This window comes from Lytechinus variegatus, chromosome 12 (assembly GCF_018143015.1).
Source record: "Lytechinus variegatus isolate NC3 chromosome 12, Lvar_3.0, whole genome shotgun sequence".
In the NCBI taxonomy this organism is placed as follows: Eukaryota; Metazoa; Echinodermata; class Echinoidea; order Temnopleuroida; family Toxopneustidae; genus Lytechinus; species Lytechinus variegatus.
In genome coordinates, this window is record NC_054751.1 from 34,813,451 (window position 1) to 34,826,380 (window position 12,930).

Genomic DNA, 12,930 nt, shown 5'->3' on the forward strand with positions numbered 1-12,930 from the left:
AATCCACCCTTTTCATATAAGTTCATAAAAGATACTGTCGTGTACAGGATGAAGGTTTGGGTAATTTCTCAATTTGTTATGATGATTTTTTTTTATTTACCGATTGAGGGCTTATTGCTATAATGTCAGCTCATGGGAAGCGTGTCGCTTGCCCATAGTTATTGTTAATTTCCTTATTTTGGTGATACGAGCCCAATAACGTGAGTATTATTTGTTTATCTTAAAGTTTATGAGTTATGTTATCAGATAAGCCGAGTGGCATGCTGAAATATGGTTCTTAAGTAATGAAATTAATGTGTCAAAGTTATATAGGTCGAGTGAATTTGTTCAAATAAAAACGCCGTATATGTGTACACCGTCTATGCATTACGTAATAGAAAGCGTGCAGTTGTATGTGGCGTAGTTGTGTGTGGAAGGCAAGAAATTTGAATTTGGCGCCTTGATGAATGCAATGTCATACACCATGTTAACGTGTGAAAGAAGTAAACATAGACGCTTTTTAAAGACGTATTTAATTTATTTGCAGTTAAGAAAGTTGTTTGACAGAAAAGGGTGAATTTTAGGTAGATTTAATTAGTGCATTACATGACATTCAGTATAGTAATTGATATGACATTGAAGCATGTCAAGTTTACTCTTAGTTGTCGAATCGATTTTGCAAGTTATTCAACAATGCAGAGTGCGAGTCAACATTTACTTGTTTTTGTTTAGGAAATCTGAATATTATTATTATTATTTGTTTGGCGTCACCTGTGCCTGGGAGGCCAAAAGCGAACTGAATCACTATGACCCGCAGGTCTCTCCTCCCGATATAACTGATTGGGGGAATACAGGTGGACCACTACAATGGGGATTTCCCCCTACTCTTTTACGAAAAGTGCAGTGGGTTCTTAACGTGCAAAGGTGGTGACTCTCCTCTACACGGGGCCTCCATTTAACGTCCTATCTATGATACAATAGACATAATTATTTCTATATGAAATATTTCTATATGACATGTTTACGCTCAAGTCCATTTACTGTCAGTATAATTTTACTATTGTTTTCTCTATATCAAAATTGCAGATTGAAACTTTCACACTGTCTGCACGTATACCAACATAGAGGAGTGGTCAGATTCTTGGGTACTGTTTATTTGACGTATCACACGCCACAGATACATTGAAAAAATGACAGATTACGAACATTCATGAAATTTGTTAAGGAATTTAAAAAGAAATGATAATTAGGCTATAAACAATTTTCTTAGCTTGGATGCATAAAATTTGAAATAAAACGATAATTTATAAATTGACATGAATTTATGGAGAAATATTTTCGCATGTGATATTATTTTTTACATTAGAATAAAAAATTATTTGAACCGATAACTAATTCATCTTTTGCAATGAAGTGAAGTTGCAATTTAGCCTGTGCTATGCATTTATGCAATAACTCTAGAAATTAGTTGTAACCGTTTTTGGTAGGATCTGTGAGAAAACTTGAATTCTGATAGATATAGAAATGAAGTCAAACATCGTAGATTTGAATACATATAAGTCAATATATGATATACAGTATATTCGAATATAACTTTAAATAATCATGTCTCAAAACTTGAGAAAAAAAAGAGTTACACATTTTTTATATAAAAGTGAACCATTTATTGAGGAATAATTGGATGACTTCAGCATTTTCTTGACCATTGTTGGTAAAGTAGTTTGTAGTTTTGCTTGTGTGGTGATCTCTTATGTGTGTTGAATCTCTCTTTATTTTCGATATTTTCAATTGAATCTGGGACTTAATTCGCCCCATTGATATATGGATTGTATCACCTTTGTGAGATTGACTTTTATTAACCATGTAACATTTTCCTTTCATCATTGGAGTGTAAACCAGGAAAAATCATGTGGAAGTAAAACTTTCTGATCTGTTGAATTTGATCTACAGTCCCATGTATATGATCTAGTGATATGTTCCAGTAAACTTGATATCTTCTTGTATGTCCTGAAGGTGATCTTCAAGTTCATTGCTCTTTTCTCATTTGAATATCACCACTTGCACGTAATAACCATTGTTATCATTATCTGTGCTGAACAAGATTAGTTGAGAGTGAAAGTCTAATAGTGTATTCATTCCAACACTTTGTTGAATAGAAAGTACTACGGGCTTTATTCTGAACAATGGCTGGTCCAGCTCCTGCTCCAGGCTCAATGAATACCAGACAAACATGCAGCTGTAACATGCCAAGTGATTAAAGACCTATTACAAAATGAAGAGTTCCGTAAGATTTTCATCTACCTAAGCCAAGACTCTCATCTTTTAAAAACTCAATTTTATTTCAAGGACCACAACTCTGGAATTCTGTTTCTGTAGATATCAGGCAATCAGTTTCATTAAATGTTTTTAAGTCAAAATCAAGGCAAATTATCTTAAATAGTTATTCATAAAGTTTGTTTGTATAAATTTAATTTAGGCATATTAGGCAACCCCCCCCCCCTTATGTTGTAGTTTAGTGATTTTTTTTCTTTGTTATTAAGTCTTTGTATGATTATTATGTTATAGGTTCAGCTAATCACAAGGCTCGTTCCTTTCTTGCTGTCCCTCTCATATTTAATCCAATGTTTATTTCTATTTGTTGTTGTTTTTCTATTTTGTTAATACGATGCTTTGTATATGTTGTGTTTTTGTATGGATTTTTATGAGAAAATAAATTGAAATTGAAAATTGAAATTAATTGAATAAAACTGAACAAACCTCAAAGGTGGCCCAAGCCATAGACTCTCTGTCCAATATGAACACCTAATAGGCCCAATTAAAGTCAGTGTAATAGCCTTGATCATAACCCTTTGGAACCAAGCCAATACATTGATCATACCATGGAGCTATAATAGCTCTATCATCGTACAATCACAATTTTCGGGCTAACATGGACCACCCCGCCCCCCGCCGTGGTTACGTGTGTTTTCATTATGCTCCACCGAGATATGATACCAAAAATTGATGGAATCCACAGAAGGAATTTTCTGAAGTCATCACTTAAGTTTTCTATTTTGGTATACCTTCATGAAAGTAGTTGGTTTATACTTTGTTGCCCTATTACATTAAAATATGGAAATTTTACATAGGCCTACGAGCAAACAATGGCATTTTAATGTGCATACGGTCATCTGCAGGAGCTGCGGAACGGTTTTCAAAGTGGGCGGGGGGGGGGGCTGACCATGCAAAAAATCACAATCCTATGGTCCTTTTTACGTCTTTGTATACGGTTTGGAAAGGGGGGGGGCTGTACCCCCCAGCCAGTGGCATACCTAGGATTTTCTACAGGGGGGGGGGGCAAATTCGTCCGCCCAAAAATTTGACAAGCAAAAAAAAAGGTCTTCAAGCTCGTCAGGGGAGGGGGCAGGGATACGTCCTTTGAATGGGTTGTGACTCGTCAGGGGGCAGACTGCCCCCTCCCCCGTAGGTACGCTAGTGCCCCAGCCCTCCCCCCCCTCCCCGCTTCCGCGGCCCCTGATCTGAAGCTTCCATGGCCGCTTAGCCCTCGTGATCGGATGAGTGATATTCTATGTGCTACAAAAATTGTTGTCCCTGCCCTAAACACTGTCAAACATAAAAAAAACCACCGTTTGCAGTGATAAAGACTTTGACTCGAAGCTATTCTCGTTTCGTATCAGGTTTCCTTAAAAAAACCGTTGTGTCGTAGTTGTGGTGCTAAAATGTTTGTTCCTGGAAAAATATTGAATAGATAACCTTTCAGAAAAAAAATGTCTCGCAGCCTTTTTTATTTATTTCTTTTGATTCGTGGTAGGTCTCCTGATCACGCTCGTGGACAGACGTCCCAATTTTCCTCTCCCCGTCAGAGATGAAATGGAAATGTCACAATGATTGATTGTAACAGTCGTATGGAATGCTAATGGTCCGTATGTTAGCACCAAGCTAACTAGGGGTGTCTGCTGATAGATGTGCATGGAGAGTAAACTTAACTCGGGAGCATACTTCCGTAAGAAGCATTATCACTGATAATGTTCTATGATTTGTGTCAGATCATAATGATAGAATAAGATTAACTTTTGGCAAATCCGAAGAAAAATTAAAGCTGGAAGTCTATACTAGCGGAAGCCAATCTTACCTTATTCATCTTTGTTATGGTTATGGCAATTAATCTTTAATTATCATTCTTGAATTTTAAAGCATAAACCATTGTCTATAAATTGAAATAAAAACGTAGAAAGAGATAAAGCTCGCGCGCCAAAGTTAAGCCGCGAAATTAATTCTTCACAGCTTCTAAAAAGTCTTATCAACATGATCAAAGTAGTTTTTTAGTCATTGTTAAACATGTAACATTATCTCGGGATATACATATGAAGAAGTTAGACGATTAGAAGCGAAAGAGTTTTGCCCGAATTTACAAAGATGGATTTTGCAAACTGATCCGCCGTTATGAATTCGGGCCTTTCATTGGGATTTTCGCTAAACGTGGCATAAATTCATTACCAAAGGTGCCTACTCGCCTGACACTTTAAATAAAAGTGAACGAATACAAAAGGGTAAGGACAAGACACGTGCCGCCAATGTCTCTAGTTATTTATAATTATCTCAAAACCTGCATTGGGATTATCCCGATTCCTTGCAGAGTCATACATTAATCTGATGTGATAGTATTATCCATTACTGAAAATCTTTAATTTAGAATACTCGGAACAGTGGCGTATCTAAACTACAGCGCATGGGGAGAATGTGAAATTACTCCTCTTCCTAATTCCAATAATAAGAATGGAATAAAAACAATACATATCTTTCTTCAGTCGTTGATCGAATCAATACAAAAATAAACATTTAACTTTCTGTGAGTAATGAAAGTAACTTAAAGGTTTGTGTTCATTTGCCCCTGACTCATACCCCTTGCTAACCAAATTTCATGAGGGATGTTAAATAATAAATGGAGAAGTGAATATAGAGATTTGAAAGATCGTACTTGATTTATCATGTAGTTTGCCTTAACTTTATTCAAAGCTTTGAACATTTTTTGTTAGAGATAACCATGTCTGTAACGTCTGTCAAGTCAATGTTCCACAGGACTTCTTTGCCAAAATATTCTGATAGTAATATCTTTTTCCCTGTAATATTTTGTTGGTTCCGGGAATTTCAATTCATGACTGTTGAAGTGAGATTTTAAGCAATGAACTTCGATGCAACTATGATTCAAGAACGTTTTGTGGCCCTTAATGAAATGGTATTTCTGCACTTCCTTGAGAATTCATAGCATTTCGGTTAAAATCTTACCCCGAATCGAAAATTCCTTTCCTATTCCACCCATCATTAACCAATTAATAGCTGAATTCTCTCATTCCAATAGATTTTGAATGCTTTCACCAGGTTTCGGTAAGCAATGGGTTAAAATGATCATCGGGGTCTATCATGATTGATCTTGCCATCTTCCAATCCCGATGTAATTGCATTCTTTGTGATTTGGTGACGAAGAGAATCTCACCTAGATTGCCAAAAGAAAGGGCAATGATCACCCACTATAATCAATCTCACTGATTAGTTCTTTTGTAGGTTAAGACGACTGGAGCTGTAAGTGCAAGGTGTGAAGCGTGGTTGGTGTAGCATGTAGGCGGCGCCACAAGGGGGGGGGGCAGCGGACGGCTACCCATAACATATATTTTTATGAAGTAAGGGGGAGGAATCAAGAAAAAAAGAAATAAGGTAATAAAAATAGGACATATACAAATCTATTATACCTCTATAATCTAAATGATAGGAAAAAATGTTCGTTGAATAGATGTATTTCTACCCCCCTCCCAACGAACGAAATATTCTGGCATCGCCCTTGGTCTATAGGTCACGATGAAATTACCAAAGAAAGTGTGGTCTGTCCAAGGGGTAACCAGTCTTAAGTTCCCATGGCAAATTATCTGAAAAGTCTCCATCGAGAAAACCACGGTGGTTTTCAGGTGTGTAAACGTATTAATAATTCATCGGTTAAAGTGGCATCCTGACATGTGATATGATTATCAAACATGCTATGTATTTCCTTTAAACTACGATGAAATCAATATCGATTCTAAATAGTTGACGAGGATTGTTATGCCAAAGAAAATACAATAGCACTATCAACTCTAGATATATTCATTTTCCAAAACTCAACTAAATTTTTGTCACAAGATAGTGTGAACCAGGAGGATTCAATTTACTATTATCGATACATTACATTTTATCACTGTCATCCTGACCTTAATAGGCTTACTTATATCTATCGTTTATTATTGAAGGGCAAGTTTCTTTTGTTACCTGATGTTAATGCGCTAAAAGTTTGTTATTGGAAAAAATAACTTATTTTGATATAAATGTAATTTTGAAATAAAAATAAGGAAGACAAATATGTTTCTATCAGCATTTATTGGAAGTTGGTGTTGAGCTTTTCAAAAGAGTCAGGCGCTCGGTGTGAATGTCAATCATTTATGACTAACTTGATATCATAGTATCGTTCATCTGAAATTGACGTCAAAATGTGGTCAAACAGAACTCAATGAACTTAGAACGACACACAAAACGCATTGTCCATATTTAACGAGATGGGATGTAAATGTATTTCGACTTGACTTTCAAAGACAATACAATTGCGCTAGAAACATACCACATTTCGTTTTACTAGTCTATCGTGTTTAAGGGGGAAAAAGGTTGATGGGAAGCGAACGAAAAATGATCTCAAGATAGTAATGGGTTCTGCTTCCGTCACTTATCATTCATTTGATTGCTATTCTTTTTTTTTCTTTCATTACAAGCGTTCTCGAAAATTTTCGAATGAAAGGTCATCAATCTAAATTTTTACCTCGAGACTTCGCCAAAAAGGTGACAGTAGCTACCTTCAGCACGTTTTCTTGCGGAAATAATGTTCATCAGCCGTCTTTCCCAGGGCCCTGGGACCGATTTTTTGACCAGGGGCGCTGATGTAAATTTGACAAGCAAAAATATTATATGAAAAAAATAAAGGCTTCACGCCTAAATGAAGGTCATTTCCGTCCCGAGAAATTTGACAAGTGAAAAAAAAAGGATTTCTATACAAAATGCAGGTCATTTTTGTTACATTTCTCCATTTTTTTGTCACACCTTCCAGAATTTCTGGGGGTGCTACATATGGAAAATAAAACACGCAGCACCCCGCTTCCCAGGGCCGTGGTCTTGCCAGAAATTTCTTAGAACCAAGCTTTCGTAGAGAAAGATTTTTTTAAACGTTAGCCAATTTCAGTTAGTTTCCTTTGTTTTGAATATAAACTAGAAAATGAGTTCATTCTCAAGATCATAAGGGATCATGCGTTGGTCCATTGCCTTACATAGGACATTCGTGATGGTTAGCTGGAGTAAACTAGAAACTGGCTCCAATATACAGGTATTTGTTACCTACACCTACATGGAGTCGTGGTCTAGTGGTTATGACTGTCGTCTTTTTAAATTTGAGGGACGTATCATAATATGATAATTGAACCAAGCCTCAATTATGATGAAACGATCATTTGATAATGAAAATGATAATATTTAATTAAAGCGTGTATCACTTGCATGATCAGAAGTCTTTAAGCATTTCTTTTTAGAACTTCTTTATAAGAAGTCCATATCTACCGTAGATACACATAGATCTGTGATTTTACGCATGCTTAGTGATATTTTCTTACGTCAACAATGATAAAAAAGAAGATTCTCATTAGTCTATTTTTTATATTAACCCAGGTGTGAGACTAGTATTTCAACCTAAGTTAATATGAATAACCTTATTAGAACCCGATTTAGCACCCGAGAATTATTAGTCGCGTGTAATGGAATGTTCGGTAATGAAACTCATAAATATATGTTTTCCTTGCACCATTATTGCTCCCTGTGGTTAAGAGCTTTTGACATTCGGTTTATGGTGATTTTTGGTCAATATACTCCCATTCAATAGTTGTAATATGTAGGGTCTTATAATTTAACTTTTTTTATTCTCATTTACTTATTCCTTTTATTTGTTTTTAATGATTGTTTTTCATGTTTGAACAGGCCCCAATTATTTTCAATTTCTTGTAAATAATGTGACTATATATGATTTGAATACTAATAAAAGACACGATTTAACAAAAGAGTCGACACTTGTGCATTGAGTCGTGTTTTAACTTACGATCAGCTTTATGAAACATCACCCAGCACATATAGTTAGGATTGAATTAAATTTTATTGGCTTGATGACGTAAACAATTATTATTAAATATGTTAACTTGATATGAGATGAGTTACATAGACATATGATCTGCATACATTCGTAATTCCGAAGCTTCGTTATTTCGAAGGATCGGATATTCCGAAGGTTCGTATTTTCGGATGTTCGTATTTCCGAAGGTTCGTAATTCCGAAGGTTCGTTAGTCCGAAAACGAAATGAGGTTCGTAATTCCGAAGGTTCATTAATCCGAAAACGAAATGAGGTTCGTAATTCCGAAGGTTCGTTAATCCGAAAACGAAATGAGGTTCGTAATTCCGATGGTTCATTAGTCCGAAAACTAAATGATTAACGAACCTTATACGAACCTTCGGAACAAGGAACCTTATTTCGTTTTCGGATTAACGAACCTTTGGAACAACGAACCTTATTTCGTTTTCGGATTAACGAGCCTTTGGAACATCGAACCTTATTTTGTTTTCGGATTAACGAACCTTCGGAATAAAGCCACAAAAGTTCGGATTAACGAACCCTTTTACGTTTTCGGATTAACGAACATCGAGGTATATTCAATTTACGTTTTATCGGAATTACGAACCTTCGGAATAAAGATCCTTCGGAAATACGAAGTTTAACCAAATGATCATACCCACGACTGGTAACCAATGTAAATAAAAACTGTGTTTTGGAGATGCATTATGTTTTGTTTAATAATCATAATCTTCAACCCCTTATCCATGTTATCTGACATCCCCAACGTTGTACATGTATATCCAAATTGATATAAATCACATCAATGGAACACAATTAATCTAGGAAATGAATGGTAATTTGATTATACCTTTGAAGGCCATTTTGATGTTTCTTCCCGGCAACCGTGATTAACGTTTGATTTGTACATGATTAACCGATAGTGCTGCGTTTACCTCCCGAAACACGAGTGCATTGATTAAGAAGCTGTTTCGAAGTGACCCAAGCAAAGAGATTCGGAGGAAAAGAAGTCACATAATTGATGTGAGAAAACTCTTTAGAAAGATAGGGGACGAGTTGTACCCTCATTTCATTTGTTTGTTTGACTTTTTTATTTATCTAATGAAGATTTATTTATTGTTGTCGTTTGGTATAATTCTCCCATGCGACTGGGCAAACTTAGTTACTCGCAAAGTTCTGTGCTCTCTAGGTGTCCATTCTCTACTTATTAGGAGTGTTGGTGACGCATAGTTTCCCCCTAGTTCGCACACACGTATGTGTGTGTGCGTAAGGGCGTGTATGGGACAGATATGAGGAAGTGTGTGTGTGTGTGTGTGTATGAGTGTGTGGATGGGAGTGTGCGTTTGCGTGCTAGTGGGTGTGCGTGAGGATGTGTGTTTCTCCTTTAAGTTATATATGATTTATGCTGGTTTTTAAGTTAGTGAAAAATGTCCAAATATGAAATGTAAAATATTATGTGTTTTGAAATGTTAATTTGAAATGTTATATATTTTTGTTCATGGAATCAGAATAAAACAATATGAAAAAAAAAAAAAAAAAAGTGTGTATAATATGTGCGTGTGTTAAGGGTTAACATATATGCTTATCAATCTAATATTATTCTTGTCTGACAACCGATCTTATACGTCACAATAAGACGTCACATAATGCACACAAAGAATTAGTAGTGAATTTCATCATTTATTTCTTTACTGTTCAGTGAAAAATATATCATGATTGGTTGAACGAAAACTATAACATCTTTATGCATGGTGCAACCTGTATTAACTGTTAGTGCTATACTTTTTGTAAGGCAGGTGAGCAGGTAGGCAGGATTTTGTTAATTACTCTCATGATATAGAATTTGCAATTTCATTTTTTCTCTAACCAATGTGATGAAAAGGTTCTAGGTAATGATTTTCGTGATTTTCAGGTCATATATATAATTAGAAAGGTAGAAAATAATATCAAAAAGAAAACGACGGAGAGGAAAATTTATATAATTTCCTCCGAGATACCTCCACTTGATAGCAAACATCCCCTTTGTGTGAATTATTTTTAGTTCACAGCAAATTTTTCTGGCTTGGGTTTGCTGTGCCATGTGGAAGAGCATTCACGAGAAGGTTTATGAGACAGAGATGCGCGTATAATATACATTAGAATTTGGAATAGATGTATATATTCAGTTAATTTAGAAAGTTGTTTTCAAAGGCCACAATATACTTCTATTTCAATTCCCATTCTCACAAAAGTATAACAAAATCATATTGTCTATAAAAAAGAACAGGACATTTTGTAGCGAAGAATTCATATTCATTCTTTACATTGTTGTAAATGACAGTTCTGAAATTTGAAATAAAATTCTTCTCTGAAAAGGGAGATTTATTCTTATCAAGGACATGTTTATGCTTTCAGACCCTGAAAATTTTCTTTAATTTCAAGATGTTCCGAAAATGTCTTTGTTTGGTTTTCATACGTTTGAATCCTGTAGATGCAGGCCATCATAAGAGTTAATGAACAAAGGTAAGTAAACGATTACAGATTTTTCTTTGAATTTAACCGAAAAGCCACATTTTATTTCATTGGATATTAAATACAAAAAAAAAATCTGTATTTAGGGAGAATCACAGTCATACAGATTGTCTGTCATAAAACAAATAAACTGTTTTCCGAAATTCGCAGCAAAATTGAAACAATTTCTTTCAAGGATAATTCTAAAAAAAAACACTATTTTGAAAAGTTTATAGCAAGATTGCGATTTGAAAATATCACTCACACTGCCCTCGCAGCTGACTATTGGTCTAATAATTATAATATAGCTTGTTTTTTTTATGAAGGTCTTAAATTATACTTTCACAGGATCTTTAGACCAACAAATACGCCGAAATAAATAATACTTATCATTTTTCATTAATGGATCAGCACCACAATTCAGTCTTTCATTTATCAATTACTACAGACCAAGCAGGTCTATGCGCTCATCTATTTCTGGCTTCCTTGTTATTCCGAAAACTTTCAAAAACTTCGGGGGAGGGAGATCATTTGCTTTTGCATGCACCACTTTGTGGAATAGCCTTCCTGAACACATTAAAAATGTACCTCTGTCGAAAATTTCAAAAATCTTCTAAAAACTTTTTTTTATCTAACTCTTAGGTCTTTATGCGCCTTGAGCACTCTACAGAGTGGATTTGGCGCTTTATAAGTCACATTATTTTTATTCTTATTATTATTATTATTATTACATTATATCCTTAACTACAGTATTATTGTTGTTGTTGTTGTTACATTGATTTCACACCAATGAAACGGATTCCTGACAGGCAAAGTATATAATTTTATTACCAATCATAATATATCTTCAGTTAGTTTTGAGACGAGTTCGTTGATGTGATTGTGGTACGGGAATTGTTTATTTTCTTATTTTCTATTTCTCCCTTTGTTCAAGGAATGATAATAAAACCCCATCTTAATAACATATTTTAATAAGATACTTTAACGCAGATGAAACAGAAATGCTTACTAAATAATCCACTGAGATGATGATTAAATTAAATAAAAACTGAATGCGTTCATAATGGAAATCCTGTAAGTGTATATAGGGGTAAGAAGTAGGAAATCCAGAGATAAGGTACCCAAGAAGAAAAAGATCCCTCACATAATCTACCCTTAAATATTTTTCAATTTACGCAGTATGTAGATGCAGTAAGTATTCTATCTTCAGAATATCCTTTTAATATTTAGTCTTGGAATGAAAAAACGTTCGGGAATAATGCAAACCCTGAAGAAAATGCGATAGATCATAATCCTAGTAGAGATTCAGCCAGTCTCTTATAGAAATGGATCTGTTCTTCTTTCATTCCCCTCGACCGTGAAGTACAATTCAGGTCAAGGATTATACTACATCGAGCGTTTATCATATATAGAGACAGACACTCATGGTCTGTAATGCCAATGCAGAAACTGTTGCAAATGTGGACAATAATGGTCTTCATTTGTATTCCATTTGGCATGTCCAGACATTCGCGTCGAGAGGAGAAAACGAGGTTTACTTTGTTAGGTCTCATTATTGTCTCGCCAGCATAGCAAAGCTAGACTCTAGGCGCCGCTTCTCTTACTGCGGCGCAGTCAACATTGAAATGTTAACCAAGGTAAAGTTTTTAAAAATTTGTCATAACTTAGAAAGTATATGGAACTAGTTCACTAAAAATTTGGCATAGGGGTAAACTAGTATTGCTGAACGTCCTGCCTGAGTTTCAGGTCACATGACCAAGGTCAAAAGTAATTTAGGGTCATTGAACTTGAAAATGTTTGGGGTATTTGTGGAATTTCATCATAATTATAGGTTCATGGATCTAGTTCATGAAATTTGACATGAGAGTAACCATGTATCTTAAAATATCTTGTCCGTGTTTCAGGTCACATGACCAAAATCAAAGGTCGTTTAAGGTCAAAGAACTTTGACTGTGTTAGGGGTATTGATTGAATTGGCATCATAACTTAAAAAGTTTATGGATCTACACAGGTACTTCATGAAAAATATACATAAGAGGATATTTTTTTTGCGCATGTCTTAGGTCACATGATCATGGTCAAAGGTAATGTTGGGTCAATATTTTATTGTCATAATTCTTTTGTGAATATTTAGTCAATAGCTGTCTTTAAAGTCAGCACTGCAGCAATCTCGCCTGCATTTATACGCGATTTGATATAGCAGCAGCTGCTGCTGCTATATCGAATCGCGAAATGCAGGCGAGACTGCCAGAGGCGTTCCACTTGTAATAGGAAA